This window comes from Mustela nivalis (genome assembly GCF_964662115.1).
Source record: "Mustela nivalis genome assembly, chromosome: 8".
NCBI classification, from domain to species: domain Eukaryota; kingdom Metazoa; phylum Chordata; class Mammalia; order Carnivora; family Mustelidae; genus Mustela; species Mustela nivalis.
The window spans coordinates 38,105,781-38,127,124 of record NC_139027.1 but is presented as its reverse complement, the minus strand read 5'-3'; the positions used below and the strand labels follow the sequence as shown (position 1 = coordinate 38,127,124).

General features: G+C 40.7%; 1 pseudogene and 1 gene segment (V, D, J or C); one reads left to right on the top strand and one right to left on the bottom strand.

Annotated features, from left to right (window-relative positions):
- The window catches only part of LOC309870877 (immunoglobulin kappa light chain-like), a 613,762-nt gene that overhangs the window by 170,389 nt on the left and 422,029 nt on the right, over positions 1–21,344 (bottom strand).
- Positions 1–21,344, top strand: part of LOC309871930 (immunoglobulin kappa variable 4-1 pseudogene) — a 75,847-nt pseudogene that overhangs the window by 38,841 nt on the left and 15,662 nt on the right. Inside the window, exons 3-4 of the transcript XR_014316515.1 lie at positions 1,713–1,842; positions 2,049–2,375. The product of XR_014316515.1 is annotated as an immunoglobulin kappa variable 4-1 pseudogene (transcript). The remainder of the gene's footprint in view (positions 1–1,712; positions 1,843–2,048; positions 2,376–21,344) is intronic.

The following is a 21,344-nucleotide window of genomic DNA, read 5'->3' as shown; positions in this document are numbered from 1 at the left end:
GCCCCCCAGAATGGGATCCAGGAGGGGAGGCAGACACACATAGCTCGGGCTCCTTGAAAATACAGACACATGACAATGTGGACATGCAGCTTGTTCCAAACTGCACGTAGGTGAACAAATGTTTAATTTCAAACCCTGTTATTTGCCCTATAAATATGGCCCTTGTGGGGATTCCATTGGAAGTGACCCTGAGGGGAGAACACTCTGCGCAGGCCTCTCAGTCAGGACTCCAGCCTGGTTGTCTCCACGGGGTTTCCCCAGCTGGTGACGTGGGGTGTTGTAAGTACCCAATAGGAGGTGAAGTGGCCTTATTCTCATTTCTTGCCTACTATTCCCTTCCTGTATGTGCATATTCCTTTCCTCTTCTGTTTCTGTTAGTTTTTCTATAATAATTAGAAAGTTTTCTTTCCTTTTTGAAGCCGAAACTGGGCTGTGGTGAATCTTTTGTGAGCACGGGAGATAAGGGCTCCTGATGTAAATGTTAATCACGCTAAAAAATACCTTGGCAGCAACATCTAAACTGGCATTGACCATGCCACGAGGCACCCGAGCCTACTTTTGTTGACACAAAAAATTATCCATCATCTAGAACAAATTCAGGAGAGGAATGATGGGTGAATTGACCCTTGGTGAGGGTGAGGTGTGGATCCCCAGGCAGGGTCTACTTGATAGAGGCTCTGTCTGGGTTTAGGAAATGGCTCATGTCATGATGCAGTGCAGCAGCTATAGGGACCCACGGAACAGCCAGGGTGCCACCCGACAGAGGAAGCCTTAGGCACCTGCCCCACTGAGAGGAAAGTTGGCAGAAGTGTTGTGGTTGGACTTGCAATGCACCTGAAGCCTCCACAGCCTCTGCCCTCCTCACTGGGACGGCATGCTCGTTGTCTTAAGGGAATCGCACCCCTGCCCCCTTCCCTCTGTTTAAAAAGGAACAGCAGGATGAGGAACAGGTGCAGGGAAGTGTATATGATACCCAAGCCACATTGTGCTGACTACTCAAACCACTGCAGGGAACTGAATTTTCTTGAAGGCACCTAGATTTCATTCATTGGTTAATTCAACACAAAACAGAAATATTGAATTGAAAAGATAGAATAACTAAAATTCAAGATTCAGTCTTCCTGTATGCCCAATGAGGGTCCTACATGTCTCCCCGAGTGAGGAAATTCTGGCCTGTCTTCCATCACTCATCTCTCTGGATCTTGCACAGCTCCGGGACCCGAGGTCAAGTGTTTCCCACATCCTTACCCATCTGCAGGAGAAAAATGGCTTCAGAGCTAGGTTTTTTTTTTTTTTTTTTTTCCAGTCAGATTTTTTATAAAAAGTTGGGCCCAAAGATCTCCACTTTCTTTTTGTGCCTTCCAATTCTTTTGCCCCTTCCTGCCTCCCTTTATTTGTTTCCCAGCATGTTTTTTTATTTACCTCAGTTACTGAAATGAAGAGCCAAGCTCACCATTTCTGGAAACTGAACCCATTTAAAGATATTTTTAAATTGAAAATGGAAGCTCTTCATTCGATCTTGTAGCAGTTTTTCATTTTAGAACTGGTAATTTGTTCTCAGAGCTTCGAAGTTGACTTTTGTGTGTTCCTGTTATACAGTTCTATTTTGGAGTTATTTTTGGCTCCTTACATTTCCACTGGGCACTTTCACAACCCACTGCTTATGAGATTTGCTTCTGTTCCCCCTGACTGCTTTGCATAAGCCCTTGCAGGCCCAGACCAGTGGCTCAGGCTGTATAAAAGGGGCCTTTGTTACAGGAGCTGAGCTGCATTGGGCAGGCAGGGGCAGTAAGATGACGTCACAGAGGCCGGTCCTCCTCTGCTTGTTGCTGTGGGTCTCAGGTGAGAAGCTGAAAAGTGCCATAATCCTTCTGGAGTAGTGTCATTTTAAACAACTTTTAAAGATACATAATGAGAAACCGTGGTTATTTCCAAAATAGACCCACTGAGGTACTGCCATGTGGTACCATTAGGAAGCACATTTGCAATGACATATTTCAGCATGAGGGGGATAAATTGTGTCTGTATCACCATTTTTCTGATTGCAGGTTCCCATGGGGAAATCACGATGACTCAGTCTCCAGGCTCCCTGGCTGTGTCTCCAGGTCAACGGGTCACCCTGAACTGCAGAGCCAGTCAGAGTGTTAGCAACTATGTAAACTGGTACCAGCAGAAACCTGGGCAGTCTCCCAGGCTCCTCATCTATTATGCATCCAGCAGGGCCACGGGCATCCCTGACCGTTTCAGCGGCAGTGGGTCTGGGACAGACTACACCCTCACCATCAGCAACCTCCAGGCCGAAGATGTGGGAAACTATTACTGCCAGCAGTATGATAGCTTTCCGCCCACAGTGCTTCAGCCTCGAACACAAACCTGCTCTCTGGGGCCGTAGGTCTGGGAGGCTTTGCTGAACCACCTACTTCCTCTTCGCTCAGCCCTGACCATGTGCGTTCCACTATCTGCTTGAGAAGTCACTTCTGACTTACTCCTTGCAGGGCTTGTACGGCTCAGCATAAAATGAAGAGATCGGGCTTTTCCTGCATCCCCCACCCCTTTAAAAAGATTTTATTTATTAATTTGTCAGACAGAGAGGGTGCACAAGCAGGGGAAGAAGGAGGCAGAGGGAGAAGCAGGCTCCCTTCTGAGCAGGGAACCCAATGCGGGACTCCGTCCCAGGATGCTGGGATCATGACCTGAGCTGAAGGCAGCCACTTAGCCGACTGAGCCACCCAGGCATCCATCCTGCATCCCTTTTTGTGGGAGGTTAGTGAAGACAAATGCTGTGAAGATATCTTAGGGATGGTGCCGGGGGGTTTTGTACCCCAGGAAGCTGCATGTTTTCCAGGGTCCCACAGGAAAGAGTGAGCCAGGAAGGTCTGTCTTTAGCCTCTGACAAAGGGCCGTGAATGTTACACCCTGCGGGTCAGTTCTCCCTTCCTGCTCCTCTTGGACTCTGGTACATTTCTCTTTTATTTCCTCATTCTCTTTTCTTCACTCTCCATCACCCTCCCACTCTGAACCTTCCCAGGATGAAACCTTTGAGCTCTCCTATGCAGAATCTCCCACGTGGAAGGTAGTGTCCCTTTCGCCTTTTCCTTCCATGGGCCCTGTTTCCCAGACTTCCTGGGCAGTGTCCTGAACGTTCATTTCTGCACCAGCTCCTTTCCTATCTCCCTTCTCTATTTCTCCCAGGTGTACTCATTCTCACAAAGGTAATTCTCTCATTTTTTAAAAACTATTTTATCTATCTATTTAATGTGGGGTGGTAGTGGCCGAGGGAGATGGTGAGACTCTCAGGCGGACACCCTGTCCAGTGGGGACCTGTGTGTGGGAACTCTTAAGGTCTCACCATCAGAGGCCTGTAGGCCAAAGGTGCAGTCCATCACTGTTGCCAGCAGGGGGCAGCCACCCACCCACAATGTTAGAAACAGTAGCAATAACTCCATCTGTGGGCCCAGCTGTGCTCCCTTGGATACCCTGAATGTCATGGACTCTGCTTCTGAGTCTGGGAGACCTCACTGTGGCCCTCTGTGGTGTCTGGGCTTGGCCGACTGTCAAAGATGCTTGGCTTTCAGAGGGAAGAAGAGGAACAGGTTCTGGAGAATGAGTCTGTTCTCAGTGGTCTCAGTTTTGGGGGCAGCCTGGGGCATGAAAGGGAAGGTGCAGGTGTGATGCTATTCCTCCAGAGCATTACTCTTTTTTGTTTTTGCTTTCTTGTTTAAGATTTTTTTTTTTTTTTTTTTTTGTCAGAGAGAGAGCATAAGTGAGCAGAGCAGCAGGCAGAGGGAGAAGCAGGTTCCCTGCTGAGCAGAGAGCCAGACATGGGGCTCGATCCTAGGACCCTGGGATCATGACCTGAGTTGAAAGTGGGCACTTAACTGACTGCACCCTTGTGCCCACCTCCCCACTTAGGTGATTCTTGTAACAAAGTTACTTTCTGCACTACCCCATAAGGCTTTCTTTGCTAATGAGATTGAATTAAGCCTGTCTGGACAGAGACCCATAAATAATGCCCTGGACCAGATGTACACACATCTCACAAAAGCAATGAGAACCTTCCCTCTCCTCTGCTCCACTTCCTTATACAAATGGAAGGACTGCAGAGACTTTTAAGCCAGGACCTCCTCACTCACACCCTGCTGATTTGTATCTTCCTCTTGAACAAATAATCCTAAAATTTATATGGAACCAGAGAAGACCCCCAATAGCCAAAGCAATGTTGAAAAAGAAAACCAAAGCTGGTGGCATCACAATTGCAGACTTCAAGCTGTATTACAAGGCTGTCATCATCAAGACAGTATGGTACTGGCACAAAAACAGACATAATACCCATTAACAGAATAGAGAAACCAGAAATGCCCCTCAACTTTATGATCAAGTAATCTTCAACAAAGCCAGAAAGAATACCCAATTGAAAAAGAGAAAATCTCTTCAACAAATGGTGTTGGGAAAATTAGACAGAAATTATGCAGAAGAATGAAACAGGACCAGTTTCTTAGACCGTACACAAAAATGGACTAAAAAATGGGTGAATGACTTCAATGTGAGGCAGGAACCCATGAAAATCATAGAGGAGAACACAGGAAGCAACTTCTGTGACCTCGGCCACAGCAACTTCTTGCTAGATATGTCTCCAAATACCAGGGAAACAACGGCAAAAAATGAACTATTGGGACTTCATTGGGATTAAAAAGCTTTTTGGTAGAAAAAAGTGGTGGTAGAAATACAAAAGAAGGAACCATGAGAAAACAGTTAAAGCCTACGTTGCACCATTATTGTGCTAGTCAAGGTTGGACAACCAGATATCCAGAAAAATAAAAGTTTATAAAGAAGAAATATCTATCTATCTATCTATCTATTTAATATTTTTAAAGTGCAAGGAATCGAGTCAGTGATATTGTAATAGTACTGTATGGTGAAAGATGTGGCCATAGAATAATGTATAAACTTGTTGAATCACTATGTTGTGTAGATGAAATAGTAGAGCCCTGTGTGTCAATGAGGCTAAAACAAAAAATTAGGAAATGCTTAAAATCTGTGATCCAAACATCTTCCATAGGAATCCAAAGAAAAAGAAGTTCTTGTTCAGCGTCCATGTTCCAGGAGGCTTCTGAATTCACCTCCTCCTATGGACACATGGAACCTACAGCTACACATGGAACAACTTCCACTGTGAGACATCCAGAAACTAGTCAAGGGACTCCTAAACATTGGGTTAAAGAGGTCATAGCCACATTGATCACGTGCACAATGCTGGGACACATTTTTGCCATAAAGTCCACCTCCAACAGAACAGTATACCATTGGAAGGGAACTTGTAACTCCCAGTTTCCCTCTGAAGAGCAAAGGGTTTGGACCCAACTTCTAGTGCCCCAACTTGCAAAACTTCCACCTGAGGAACCGGCCCCCAAACACCTCAATCTGGAAGCCAGAGGTGTAGTGCACAAAAAGCCCCCAAGAGAATAGTAAAGAAAGAAATAAGGAGCAGATGGAACCGCCCAACTCCCATTCTTAGCCTCAAAGAAGCCTCTTTTTAGATCTTAAAGGCTCCTGCCTAACAGTTAGGCTTCCAATTCAGAACACATCTATGGACTGACTGCATTCCTCCCTGGAAATCGAGGAAGCCTGTGTTTGTACTCTGCATTCTCTCTCTGCCCAGCTCCAGGTCCCTGGTGTCTCCCTGGAAAGAGCTTGTGCACTTGTCTGGTATCCTGGCAGCCCTTGACCACCTGGCTCTGTTGTCCAGCAGGGCTGAAGTTCTCAGACCCACAGGGCTAGAGCAAATAGAGACAAATAAGTATTTTCAGAAATAATACTTGTGTGTTAGAACTGGCAAAGTCATACTGGCAATAAACTTGCAAATATTGCAGTAAGCTCACAATAAACTTCCAAACAGATGAACTTGCAAGAATAATATTTGTGTATTATAATTTTAAGTAATACAATACATGTGTATAATAGATGGTAAGACTTTATTAATTTGATATATTGACTAAGTATACGATTTTTCTGGATTGCTTTTTTGCAATTTCATTTATTATGGCACCAAAATTTGTACTTTTAGCAAACTCAATTTCCATATGTATTTGAATATAACAGTGTCTTTTGGCAGATACAAGAACTCAAATAATATTCAATAATTTTTAATTTTGAAAAGAAGATGGAAAAGAAGATAAAACCCTGAGTTTGGAATATTTTATTGCCTGCAACATTATGATGCCTTCTGATTAATTATTTTGAACTATAAATTTTGATATGTCTAGACATGATGAACCACTTCTAAAAAAATGACTTAACTCTTCACACCAATTAGGTTTGTGTAAATCTGACTTAATGTTAGATACAAATATGTACAATATCTTAATGTTTCTCCTGACATTTCTTGCAATATGTAGATATAAAAAATGAAACTTACAGTATCTCCATAAGTATCACACACTTCAAAATACCTGTTTCATGCATTCTATCTCTTTTCCTTTAATTACAACTAATCTTAAAATTGTCTTATTAAATTGTTTTGTATGAAGCGTCATATAAAATAATGCTTTTCGTCAAATGTGACAATATTCAAATTTAACATTTACTTCTAGGACTGTGGCTACTTAGTTTACATTGCCATAGCAGTTTTGAAAACCGAGATCTTAAATTCCCTGAAGGTTTCTCATAATTCTTCTTTTTAAAAGATTTTGCTTATTTATGAAGTATACAAACAAAAACAGACAAACACAAAGACTGATAAAAGTATATGACAAGACAAAAAAAATATATCCAAATAAAGGAAGAACCTCATCAAAAAGAACCCCATGTGTAAGATTTATATACTGAATAGACCTATATCTAGTAACGAGATTGAAGCAGTGATCAAAAATCTCCCAAAAAACAAGAGCCCAGGATCTGATGGATTCCTTGGGGAATTCTACCAAACTTTTAAAGAAGAAATAACACCTATTCTCCTGATGACGTTTCAAAAAATTGAAGCAGAAGGAAAACTTCCAGACTCTTTCTATTCTCCTGAAGATGTTTCAAAAAATTGAAGCAGAAGGAAAACTTCCAGACTCTTTCTATGAAGCCAACATTACCCTGATCCCCAAACCAGTCAAAGTCCCTATCAAAAAGGAGAATTTCAGATCAATATCACTAATGAATATGGATGCTAAGATTCTTAACGAGATCCTAGCTAACAGGATCGAACAGAACATTGAAAAGATTATCCACCATGACCAGGTGGGATTCATCCCTGGGCTACAAGGATGGTTCAACATTCGCAAATCAATCAGTGTGATAGAACAAATTAATAAGAGAAGAGAGAAGAACCACATGGTTCTCTTAATCGATGCAGAAAAAGCATTTGACAAAATTCAGCATCCGTTCCTGATTAAAACGCTTCAAAGTATAGGGATGGATGGAACATTCCTGAACATCATAAAATGTATCTATGAATGACCCACAGCAAATATCATCCTCAATGGGAAAAAGCTTGCAGCCTTCCCATTGAGATCAGGAACACGAAAAGGATGCCCACTCTCACCACTCTTGTTCAACATAGTATTAGAAGTCCTAGCAACAGCAATCAGACAACAAAGAGAAATAAAAGGTATCCAAATTGGCAATGAAGAAGTCAAACTCTCTCTCATCATAGATGACATGATTCTTTATATGGAAAACCCAAAAGACTCCACCCCCAAACTACTAGAACTCATACATCAATTCAGTAACGTGGCAGGATACAAAGTCAATGTACAGAAATCAGTGACTTTCTTATACACTAACAATGAAAATACAGAAAGGGAAATTAGAGAATCAATTCCATTTACTCTAGCACCAGAACCATAAGATACCTGGAAATAAACCTAACCAAAGAGGTAAAGGGTCTGTATTCGAGGAACTACAGAACACTCATGAAAGAAATTGAAGAAGACACAAAAAGATGGAAGACCATTCTATGCTCTTGGATCGGAAGAATAAACATTGTTAAAATGTCTATACTGCCTAGAGCAATCTATACTTTTAATGCCATTCCAATCAAAATTCCACCAGTATTCTTCAAAGAGCTGGAGCAAATAACTCCCAAATTTGTATGGAATCAGAAGAGACCCCGAATCACTAAGGAAATGTTGAAAAACAAAAATAAAACTGGGGGCATCATACTACCTGATTTCAAGCTTTACTACAAAGCTGTGATTACCAAGACAGCATGGTACTGGCATAAAACCAGACACATAGACCAGTGGAACAGAGTAGAGAGCCCAGATATGGACCCTCAGCTCTATGGTCAAATAATCTTCTACAAAACAGGAAAAAATATACAGTGGAAAAAAGACAGTCTCTTCAATAAATAGTGCTGGGAAAACTGGGCAGCTATATGTAGAAGAATGAAACTCGACCATTTTCTTACACCGTACACAAGGATAAACTCAAAATGGATAAAAGACCTCAACGTGAGACAGGAATCCATCAGAGTCCTTGAGGAGAACATAGGAGGTAATCTCTTCGATATCAGCCACAGCAAATTCTTTCAAGATATGTGTCCAAAGGCAAAGGAAACAAAAGCAAAGATGAACTTTTGGGACTTCATCAAAATCAAAAGCTTCTGCACAGCAAAGGAAACAGTCAAGAAAACAAAGAGGCAACCCACGGAATGGGAGAAGATATTTGCAAATGACAGTACAGACAAAAGGTTGATATCCAGGGTCTATAAAGAACTCCTTAAACTCAACAAACACAAAACCGACAATCATATAAAAAAATGGGCAGAAGACATGAACAGACACTTCTCCAATGAAGACCTACAAATGGCCACCAGACACATGAAAAAATGTTCATCATCACTAGCCCTCAGGGAGATTCCAATTAAAACCACATTGAGATACCAACTTACACCAGTTAGAATGACCAGAATTAGCAAGACAGGAAACAACATGTGTTGGAGGGGATGTGGAGAAAGGGGAACCCTCTTCCACTGTTGGTGGTAATGCAAGTTGGTGCAGGTTCTTTGGAGAACAGTGTGGAGATTCCTCAAGAAATTAAAAATAGAACTTCCCTATGACCCTGCAATTGCACTCTTGGGTATTTACCCCAAAGATACAGATGTCGTGAAAAGAAGAGCCATCTGTGCCCCAAAGTTTATAGCAGCAATGGTCACGGTCACCAAACTGTGGAAAGAACCAAAATGCCCTTCAATGGACGAATGGATAAGGAAGATGTGGTCCATATACACTATGGAGTATTATGCCTCCATCAGAAAGGACGAATACCCAACTTTTGTAGCAACATAGATGGGACTGGAAGAGATGATGCTGAGTGAAATAAGTCAAGCAGAGAGAGTCAATTATCATATGGTTTCACTTATTTGTGGAGCATAACAAATAGCATGGAGGACATGGGGAGTTGGAGAGGTGAAGGGAGTTGGGGTAAATTAGAAGGGGAGATGAACCATGAGAGACTATGGACTCTGAAAAACAATCTGAGGGTAATAATTTGTACAGAATGTTACCTAGAGAACATAGTAGAAGGACAGTTAGTATAACTGGGAAATAAGAAATTCAGAGAGTGGGAAAATAAGCACTAAAAAATTATGAAGGATGTCAAATATTATCCTACTGAAAATATTATATAAGGACTGGGGGTGGGAGGTCGGGGTACCAGGTGGTGGGTATTATAGAGGGCACAGATTGCATGAAGCACTGGGTGTGGTGCAAAAATAATGAATACTGTTATGCTGAAAGTAAATAAAAAATAAATAAAAAAAGATTTTGTTTATTTATTTGACAGAGATCACAAGTAGGCAGTGAGGCAGGCAGAGAGAGAGAGAGGAGGAAGCAGGCTCCCCGCTGAGCAGAGAGCCTGAAGCAGGACTCCATCCCAGGACCCAGGGATCATGACCTGAGCTGAAGGCAGAGGCTTTAATCCACAAAGCCTCCCAGGTGCACCATCATAATTCTTTTTCGACATATCGGTATGCTATGCTATGCTCATTGCAAGTGTAGCTACCGTCTCTCTGCACAACACTGTTGTAATATCATAGACTATATTCCCTTCATTGTACCTTCATCCCTGTGACTTGCTCATTTCATAACTGGAAGCGTGTTCCTCCCAATCTCCTTCACACATTGGACCCCTCCTGCCTGTTCCCTTCCCCTCAGGCAAACACCAGTTTGGTCTCCTTATTTACAGGGCTTTCTGCTTTTGTTTTATCTTTGTTTTGCTTTCTGTTTTAGATTCTACATATAAATTAAATCATACGATGTTTGCCTTTCTCTCAACTTACTTCACCTCACATAATACCCTACTGGTCCATCCATGTTGTCCCATATGGCTGGATTTCATCTTTCTTATTGCTGAGTAAAATTTCATTGTATATATGGACATTATCTTTACAGGTTTAGGAACTTATATCTGCTATGGGCTTCCAAGTTTGTTCGGGAGCTTGAACAATAAAGTTTACTAATTGTACTCACCCATATTTCCTGTGGGTTTAGTGTGTATAGAATGTTACCTAGAGAACATAGTAGAAGAACAGTTAGTATAATTGGGAAAGAAGAAATTCAGAGAGTGGGAAAATAAGCACTAAAATATTATGAAGGATGTCAAATATTATCCTACCGAAAATATTACAAACTTTGTTAGGTCAAAAATGTATGTAATTGTTGCCATAAAATATGCTTCAGGTTACTGATGTTCAGGCTGAGTAATTGCCACTGACCCATGCACACAAGCCAGGAGGGTCAGGGTGAGGTTCAGGGCGTCTCTCATACAGTTCACCGCTCAGCCCTCAGAATGATCACATTCCTCTGGAGCTGATTGTGCCCTGCTGAGGCTGTTGGTGCCCAGAGGACAGGACTTGGTCCAGAGTACTCAGCTGCACGTTACTGCCCTGACTTCCCCAGCATCTGCCTCTGACACCAGCTCAGAGCCTCTGCTGTGCTGGCTCCCTGCTCAGGCAACACACGTGCCCAGTGGGGACCCCCAAACAGAGAGGATTGTGCTCGGGGCTGAAACACTGTGTGAGGACCATATGTACCTTGCTGATGGTATAAACTCCCACATCGTCAGCGTCCAACCTGCTGATTCTCAGGGTGAAATCTGTCCCTGACTCGCTGCCATTGAACCTCTGGGACTCCAGTGAAATGTTTGGAAATTTCATAGATGAGGAGTTGTGGGGACTGGCCTGGCTTCTGCAGGTACTAACTCAAATAGGTGTTTCCATTGTTGTGTATGAGGCTCTGACTGGCCCTGCAGGAGATGGAAGCTGGCTCTCTGGGGGTGATGGGCATCAAGAGTGGGGTCCATGTCAGCACTACCTCCCCATTGGATCCTAAAATAATGAAAGGTAAGTACAGGTTGTGGAGAAACATTATGAACCATTATTATGATTTTAAATTTCATGTATATTCGGTCAAATCGTATTTAGTGATTGCAATCCTACTCTAAATATATCTGAATTCCATGGATAATCCAAGAATTTCAGGACACAGAGTGGCCACAATTTTTTTTTTTTCAGCATCTCACTAAAGCACTGTTCTTTGTTCCTATCTTTCTTCATGGTTTTCATGTATCTCAAAATTAAATACCTGTAGCTGGAGGGCAATCTCACCCCTGGACAGAGCACAGATAGGGATTAACAGCACCCAGACAGCTCACCTTTCCCACCGCAGTCTCCCATCTCCTCCCCCTCTCTGCTCTTACCTGTGATCCAGAGCATCAGCAGCCCTAGGAGCTGAGAAGGGAACCTCATTTTGAGAAGCTGAACTGATGAGTCCTAGTAAGTAAACACAAGCTCAGAGCTAACCTTTATGTCAGCTTTCCAAGGCAAGGTCCTCCCCAGGAGATAATATGCAAATCCCGTGGTGGGTGTGGCAGAGAGGAAAGCGCCAAAGTCAGGGTACAAGTCTCTCTCCTGGGAGAGCAGTAACTTAAAACATCTTCTGTGTTTGGAGGAAAACAAACAGAGACAAGTTCCTTACTGCCTGTGTGGGAAGCAGGATATCCCCATGATAATCAGGATCTGTGGCAGGACACAGTGCTCATAGCCCTGCCTTCTGAGAAAGCCCCAGGGACCCTGACGATAAAGACATGCGTGTCCAGAATCTGTTTCTGACAGGTGAATGGCCATCCTGCCTGGATCCTGTCAACTAATGATCAGGAGGAAACAGGTCCCACTCCCACTCCAGCTGATTTTCCAGCGATCTCCAGATCTCAGGATGAACTGGAGATAGAACAGGAGTCTCTGGGATCTGCTGTTTCCAGGTTAATGGTCTTGGACAATTTAGTAATGATTTAATAAAGAATTAATCTCACCCTGGGGCTTCGTAAATTACACTCTATTAGAAGATGAAAGTGAGAAGAACTTGAGAGGATCAAAAGAATCTCTCACAGGAGGACAACTCAGTCCAGCAGAAAGAGTAGGAGAGAAGACAGATTTTTATGTTTCAGGCAGCGGGTAGGAGTGTGATAACCATTTGTTATGACCTGTGTGTATTCTTTCATGTTTCTCTCTCTCCCCCACAGAGAGAGAGATAGATAGGTAGAGAGGTAGGCAGATAGTTAGGGACACACACACTGTAAGGCATATGTGATACCTTTCACTAAAATAGGGACATAAACTGATGGTTCTTCATAGGTCAGCTTGATGTTATGTCATATTGAATCATTTGTGAGAATTGTATCAAATTCAAACTACCTCAGAACTCAGGTCACCATTCTGCAAACAAAATCCAAGAGAAACTAAAGAATACGGTGTTTATTTCTACTAGATCATCCATAATTTAAATCTGAAGTCATACTGAAGTGAAAAATAATTGAATACATACAGTTTCAGGCTTGATTAACAATAAAGCTCAGTCTGAGTATCTTCTAGGAAGTTAGATTTTTTTTTTTGTAAAATCTAAATGAGCTATTGTGTAAAAATGGTATCAGAAGGAAAGCCTGATTTCAGGATGGAGACTTGGGCATTGAAGACAAATCATGGAAGAAGTAGAAGTAGAAAAGCTCATGTTCCATAGTTGACTAGCTAGCATTTTATTTGCCCTTTATTTGTGATTTCTGTGCTAGCCAGTGCAATCCTGAATCTTTTTTTTTTAAATTAAATTTATTTATTTATTTTCATAAAAACAGTATTCAGTATTTTTTCACCACACCCAGTGCTCCATGCAATCTGTGCCCTCTATAATACCCACCACCTGGTACCCCAACCTCCCCCCCCCACCACTTCAAACCCCTCAGACTGTTTTTCAGAGTCCATAGTTTCTCATGATTCACCCTCCCCTTCCAATTTACCCCAACTCTCTTCTCCTCTCTAACACCCCTTGTCCTCCATGATATTTGTTATGCTCCACAAATAAGTGAAACCATATGACAGTTGACTCTCTCTGCTTGACTTATTTCACTCAGCATAAAAACATGGATGGGAGTGGAAGAGATTATGCAACCCTGAATCTTACTCTTGAAAATGCCAGTCTTCCTAATGAATCCTGCTAGTGAGTGAATTCAGGAAGATAAGCCAGTGAAAATGAAAAAAAAAAATCATGACAAAAGCAAATGGAAAATACAAAACAGTATTGTAAATCTTAGGGTGAGTTTGAAAAACGATTATTACAGATGTTAAAGTAAGAATTACATTATCTAGTGCTGTGTGTCAAGTACTCTAAAAGAAATAATCAGAATCACATTACCCACTATGGTATGTGAAACCTCAATGTGTGGATATATGGGCAGAAATTATTCTTCTGTCATGTTTATTTTTTGTGTATCAGGTGAAAGTTTTTTTTTTTCCCCACAAAGTATTCTTAAGAATGCCTCAATTTCAAACATATAAATATTTCCTTCAAAACACAACATGAAAATGTTACAAGTCTCCTTTTATGTTTGGTTACATATCTCAGAATGCCTTGCCTAAAATATCTAGAAAATGCAAATTCTTATAAAGATTTATTTTTCATCTAAAGTCTTTGACATTTTCCTATACTCCCTGTAGACTGAAGGAAGAACATTCCTAATTCTGACCAGGAGTGTTTGTGCCCCTCATGTTTACAAACTAGGTTGTATCCTGGACAGTAAAATGGACCTGCAATGAGCAGGTTGTGGCACACTACACAGAAATTACAAGCATTTGTAAGGGGTGCACGATGGACCTCCATGAGGTCCAGATGAAGAAAATGACTCTAGAGTCTCTAATCTTGACCACCATCACTTGAATGAGGAAGGACTTACACAGGTGGGTTTTATTGCACTTTGGTCTCTGTGCCCAGGGACGTCTCTTTGGAATCTATAAAACTGGACGCCAGGGTGTGGTTGGTGTCCCTTGGGTGGTTCTCTTGATGCTTCTTATGTGAGTCCATTATTCTTGGATCAAGGTTTGTGGGTGGGGAGTGTTCCTATTATATGTTCTGTAGAACTGTTGGGTCCATTATCAAAGGATCAAGACTGAGACAAAGTGAAAGTTATGCAAAGCCTTATTCAACAAAATCTAGAACTTAATATTCACGAAGGTGTGTTACTGAAACATAATTTTTTTTTTCTAGAATAACCCCCATTTTTCAGAGATAGCCAAATCATGACTAATTTATTTGAAAAATAATTCCAGTTTTAACAAATTTGGCCTAATTATTTACATAAACTCAGCAAGAACAGTGATTGATCACATAGATTTTTTAGAATATGCTTTGCTGGAACTTTTTATAAGGAATCTCTAGGTTGAAATTGTAATAGCCTCTCCAGGCCAGAAGCCAAGCCAATTACTTGCCATCAGATATGCCTGCAATACCAGTCAACTTGGGTGAATCCTCTTTCTGATGTCCCCAAAGTATCTTGAGTTTTTTGCACCTGCCAGGAAGTGACATTCTTTACTCACCTGGTGAGTTCACCTGGGAACTCTGTAAGCAAGGTATCAGGCCAACAGTTTCAAGGGGTTTATGGCTCCAGGTTTTATAAAGTCAACCTTAGTTCCTTTAAGCTATCTGGTCATATCTGAGTCTTTCTCAAATATGATGTTCCAGTCAAAGCCTTGGTAAAATAACCAGCATTTCCAATGGTGTCCTGTTACAAGGAGAACAGATTCTTATTGAACTTATGCAAATGACTGATTGCCATGGAAGAAAGAATACTTGCTGAGACCTTTTGATCTTTAGAGGATTCAGATAGAGAAAAAAGCTGAATGCTTTGATTTGTTTAAAAATGAATATTTTTACATCTCTGTTCCACCATTTTTCATTGTTCTCTTTTAAATCTATAAACCAAGGCAAATAAAGGACACATTCCCCAAGCCTTCTATGACTTACTAAAGACTCTCAAGTCTAGTTTTTATTATTTTATTTCAAGTTCCGGTGCAACCAGACATTTTTATTTTAAGACAAAACTACTTATTCTCTTAGGCCCCCTTTTTGTGTGTGTGTGTATAGGATTTCTAAACTTACTATCAGTTATCAGTCAACTGCCGTTTTTCTGTTTTTTTTTTTTTTTTTTAGACAACATTAAAACTTTTTTTTAGCCTTATTTTTTATATATATATATATATATTTTAATATAATTTTTATTTTTTATAAACATATATTTTTATCCCCAGGGGTACAGGTCTGTGAATCACCAGGTTTACACACTTCACAGCACTCACCAAAACACATACCCTCCCCAATGTCCATAATACCACCCCCTTCTCCCAAACCCCCTCCCCCCAGCAACCCTCAGTTTGTTTTGTGAGATTAAGAGTCACTTATGGTTTGTCTCCCTCCCAATCCCATCTTCTTTCATTTATTCTTCTCGTACCCACTTAAGCCCCCATGTTGCATCACCACTTCCTCATGTCAGGGAGATCATATGATAGTTGTCTTTCTCCGCTTGACTTATTTCGCTAAGCATGATACGCTCTAGTTCCATCCATGTTGTCGCAAATGGCAAGATTTCATTTCTTTTGATGGCTGCATAGTATTCCATTGTGTATATATACCACATCTTCTTGATCCATTCATATGTTGATGGACATCTAGGTTCTTTCCATAGTTTGGCTATTGTGGACATTGCTGCTATAAACATTCGAGTACACGTGCCCCTTTGGATCACTACGTTTGTATCTTTAGGGTAAATACCCAATAGTGCAATTGCTGGGTCATAGGGCAGTTCTATTTTCAACATTTTGAGGAACCTCCATGCTGTTTTCCAGAGAGGTTGCACCAGCTTGCATTCCCACCAACAGTGTAGGAGGGTTCCCTTTTCTCCGCATCCTCGCCAGCATCTGTCATTTCCTGACTTGTTTATTTTAGCCATTCTGACTGGTGTGAGGTGATATCTCATTGTGGTTTTGATTTGTATTTCCCTGATGCCGAGTGATATGGAGCACTTTTTCATGTGTCTGTTGGCCATCTGGATGTCTTCTTTGCAGAAATGTCTGTTCATGTCCTCTGCCCACTTCTTGATTGGATTATTTGTTCTTTGGGTGTTGAGTTTGCTAAGTTCTTTATAGATTCTGGACACTAGTCCTTTATCTGATATGTCGTTTGCAAATATCTTCTCCCATTCTGTCAGTTGTCTTTTGATTTTGTTAACTGTTTCCTTTGCTGTGCAAAAGCTTTTGATCTTGATGAAATCCCAATAGTTCATTTTTGCCCTTGCTTCCCTTGCCTTTGGCGTTGTTCCTAGGAAGATGTTGCTGCGGCTGAGGTCGAAGAGGTTGCTGCCTGTGTTCTCCTCAAGGATTTTGATGGATTCCTTTCGCACATTGAGGTCCTTCATCCATTTTGAGTCTATTTTTGTGTGTGGTGTAAGGAAATGGTCCAATTTCATTTTTCTGCATGTAGCTGTCCAATTTTCCCAGCACCATTTATTGAAGAGGCTGTCTTTTTTCCATTGGACATTCTTTCCTGCTTTGTCGAAGATTAGTTGACCATAGAGTTGAGAGTCTATTTCTGGGCTCTCTATTCTGTTCCATTGATCTATGGGTCTGTTTTTGTGCCAGTACCATGCTGTCTTGATGATGACAGCTTTGTAATAGAGCTTGAAGTCCGGGATTGTGATGCCACCAACGTTGGCTTTCTTTTTCAATATCCCTTTAGCGATTCGAGGTCTTTTCTGGTTCCATATAAATTTTAGAATTATTTGTCCCATTTCTTTGAAAAAGATGGATGGTACTTTGATAGGAATTGCATTAAATGTGTAGATTGCTTTAGGTAACATAGACATTTTCACAATATTTATTCTTCCAATCCAGGAGCATGGAACATTTTTCCATTTCTTTGTGTCTTCCTCAATTTCTTTCATGAGTACTTTATAGTTTTCTGAGTATAGATTCTGTGTCTCTTTGGTTAGGTTTATTCCTAGGTATCTTATGGTTTTGGGTGCAATTGTAAATGGGATTGACTCCTTAATTTCCCTTTCTTCTGTCTTGCTGTTGGTGTAGAGAAATGCAACTGATTTCTGTGCATTGATTTTATATCCTGACACTTTACTGAATTCCTGTATAAGTTCTAGCAGTTTTGGAGTGGAGTCTTTTGGGTTTTCCACATATAGTATCATATCATCTGCGAAGAGTGATAATTTGACTTCTTCTTTGCCGATTTGGATGCCTTTAATTTCCTTTTGTTGTCTGATTGCTGAGGCTAGGACCTCTAGTACTATATTGAATAGCAGTGGTGATAATGGACATCCCTGCCGTGTTCCTGACCTTAGCGGAAAAGCTTTCAGTTTTTCTCCATTGAGAATGATATTTGCGGTGGGTTTTTCATAGATGGCTTTGATGATATTGAGGTATGTGCCCTCTATCCCTACACTTTGAAGAGTTTTGATCAGGAAGGGATGCTGTACTTTGTCAAATGCTTTTTCAGCATCTATTGAGAGTATCATATGGTTCTTGTTCTTACTTTTATTGATGTGTTGTATCACATTGACTGATTTGCGGATGTTGAACCAACCTTGCAGCCCTGGAATAAATCCCACTTGGTCGTGGTGAATAAACCATTTAATGTACTGTTGAATCCTATTGGCTAGTATTTTGTTGAGTATTTTCGCATCTGTGTTCATCAAGGATATTGGTCTATAGCTCTCTTTTTTGGTGGGATCCTTGCCTGGTTTTGGGATCAAGGTGATGCTGGCCTCATAAAATGAGTTTGGAAGTTTTCCTTCCATTTCTATTTTTTGGAACAGTTTTAGGAGAATAGGAATTCGTTCTTCTTTAAATGTTTGGTAGAATTCCCCCGGGAAGCCGTCTGGACCTGGGCTTTTGTTTGTTTGGAGATTTTTAATGACTGTTTCAATCTCCTTACTGGTTATGGGTCTGTTCAGGCTTTCTATTTCTTCCTGGTTCAGTTGTGGTAGTTTATATGTTTCTAGGAATGCATCCATTTCTTCCAGATTGTCAAATTTATTGCCGTAGAGTTGCTCATAGTATGTTCTTATAATAGTTTGTATTTCTTTGGTGTTAGTTGTGATCTCTCCTCTTTCATTCATGATTTTATTTATTTGGGTCCTTTCTCTTTTCTTTTTGATAAGTCGGGCCAGGGGTTTATCAATTTTATTAATTCTTTCAAAGAACCAGCTCCTACTTTCGTTGATTTGTTCTATTGTTTTTTTGGTTTCTATTTCATTGATTTCTGCTCTGATCTTCATGATTTCTCTTCTCCTGCTAGGCTTAGGGTTTCTTTCTTGTTCTTTTTCCAGCTCCTTTAGGTGTAGTGTTAGATTGTGTACCTGAGACCTTTCTTGTTTCTTGAGAAAGGCTTGTACTGCTATATATTTTCCTCTCAGGACTGCCTTTGTTGTGTCCCACAGATTTTGAACCGTTGTATTTTCATTATCATTTGTTTCCATGATTTTTTTCAATTCTTCTTTAATTTCCCGGTTGACCCATTCATTCTTTAGAAGGATGCTGTTTAGTCTCCATGTATTTTGGTTCTTTTCAAACTTCCTTTTGTGGTTGAGTTCTAGCTTTAGAGCATTGTGGTCTGAAAATATGCAGGGAATGATCCCAATCTTTTGATACCGATTGAGTCCTGATTTAGGACCGAGGATGTGATCTATTCTGGAGAATGTTCCATGTGCACTAGAGAAGAATGTGTATTCTGTTGCTTTGGGATGAAATGTTCTGAATATATCTGTGATGTCCATCTGGTCCAGTGTGTCGTTTAAGACCTTTATTTCCTTGTTGATCTTTTGCTTGGATGATCTGTCCATTTCAGTCAGGGGAGTGTTAAAGTCCCCTACTATTATTGTATTATTGTTGATGTGTTTCTTTGATTTTGTTATTAATTGGTTTATATAGTTGGCTGCTCCCACATTGGGGGCATAGATATTTAAAATTGTTAAATCTTCTTGTTGGACAGACCCTTTGAGTATGATATAGTGTCCTTCCTCATCTCTTATTATAGTCTTTGGCTTAAAATCTAATTGATCTGATATAAGGATTGCCACTCCTGCTTTCTTCTGATGTCCTTTAGCATGGTAAATTCTTTTCCACCCCCTCACTTTAAATCTGGAGGTGTCTTCGGGCTTAAAATGTGTTTCTTGGAGGCAACATATAGATGGGTTTTGTTTTTTTATCCATTCTGATACCCTGTGTCTTTTGACAGGGGCATTTAGCCCATTAACATTCAGGGTAACTATTGAGAGATATGAATTTAGGCCATTGTATTGCCTGTAAGGTGGCTGTTACTGTATATGGTCTCTGTTCCTTTCTGATCTACCACTTGTAGGATCTCTCTTTGCTTAGAGGACCCCTTTCAAGATTTCCTGTAGAGCTGGTTTGGTGTTTGCAAATTCTTTCAGTTTTTGTTTGTCCTGGAAGCTTTTAATCTCTCCTTCTATTTTCAATGATAGCCTAGCTGGATATAGTATTCTGGGCTGCATGTTTTTCTCATTTAGTGCTCTGAAAATATCATGCCAGCTCTTTCTGGCCTGCCAGGTTTCTGTGGATAAGTCAGCTGCCAATCTAATATTTTTACCATTGTATGTTACAGACTTCTTTTCCCGGGCTGCTTTCAGGATTTTCTCTTTGTCACTGAGACTTGTAAATTTTACTATTAGGTGACGGGGTGTGGGCCTATTCTTATTGATTTTGAGGGGCGTTCTCTGAACCTCTTGAATTTTGATGCTCGTTCCCTTTGCCATATTGGGGAAATTCTCCTCAATAATTCTCTCTAGTATACCTTCTGCTCCCCTCTCTCTTTCTTCTTCTTCTGGAATCCCAATTATTCTAATGTTGTTTCATCTTATGGTGTCACTTATCTCTCGAATTCTCCCCTCGTGGTCCAGTAGCTGTTTGTCCCTCTTTTGCTCAGCTTCTTTATTCTCTGTCATTTGGTCTTCTATATCACTAATTCTTTCTTCTGCCTCATTTATCCTAGCAGTGAGAGCCTCCATTTTTGATTGCACCTCATTAATAGCTTTTTTGATTTCAACTTGTTTAGATTTTAGTTCTTTTATTTCTCCAGAAATGGCTTTTATATCTCTCGAGAGGGTTTCTCTAATATCTTCCATGCCTTTTTCGAGCCCGGCTAGAACCTTGAGAATTGTCATTCTGAACTCTAGATCTGACATATTACCAATGTCTGTATTGATTAGGTCCCTAGCCTTCGGTACTGCCTCTTGTTCTTTTTTTTGTGTTGAATTTTTCCGTCTTGTCATTTTGTCCAAATAAGAGTATATGAAGGGGCAAGTAAAATACTAAAAGGGTGGCAACAACCCCAGGAAAATATGCTTTAACCAAATTAAAAGAGATCCAAAATCGTGAGGGGGGAGAAAGGGGATAAAAAGAGGTTCAAAAAGGAAGAAGTAAAAAAAAAAAAAGAAAGATAAAAGAGAAGAAAAAAAAAAGAAAAAGAAAAGAATTAAAAAAAAAAGAAAACTCCTAAGAAAAATATAAAAAAGAAAAAATATATGTATTAGATAAACTAGTAAAAAATCGTTAAAAAAGAAAAAGGTAACAGTTAAAAAAAAATTTTTTTTACCCGAAGGCAAAAAAAAAAAAAGAAAAAAAATGAAAAAGAAAAAAATTAAATTAACCGCAAGACTAAAAAAAATCACAGGGAAAAAGCCATGAGTTCCGTGCTTTGCTTTCTCCTCCTCTAGAATTCTGCTGCTCTCCTTGGTATTGAAACTGCACTCTTTGTTAGGTGAACTTGGTCTTGGCTGGATTTCTTGTTGATCTTCTGGGGGAGGGGCCTGTTGTAGTGATTCTCAAGTGTCTTTGCCCCAGGCGGAATTGCACTGCTTTACCCGGGGCCGGGGTGAGTAATCCGCTTGGGTTTGCTTTCAGGAGCTTTTGTTCCCTGAGCGCTTTCCGTAGGGTTCCGGAGGACGGGAATACAAATGGCGGCCTCCTGGTCTCCGGCCCGGAGGAGCCGAGAGCCCAGGGCCCCACTCCT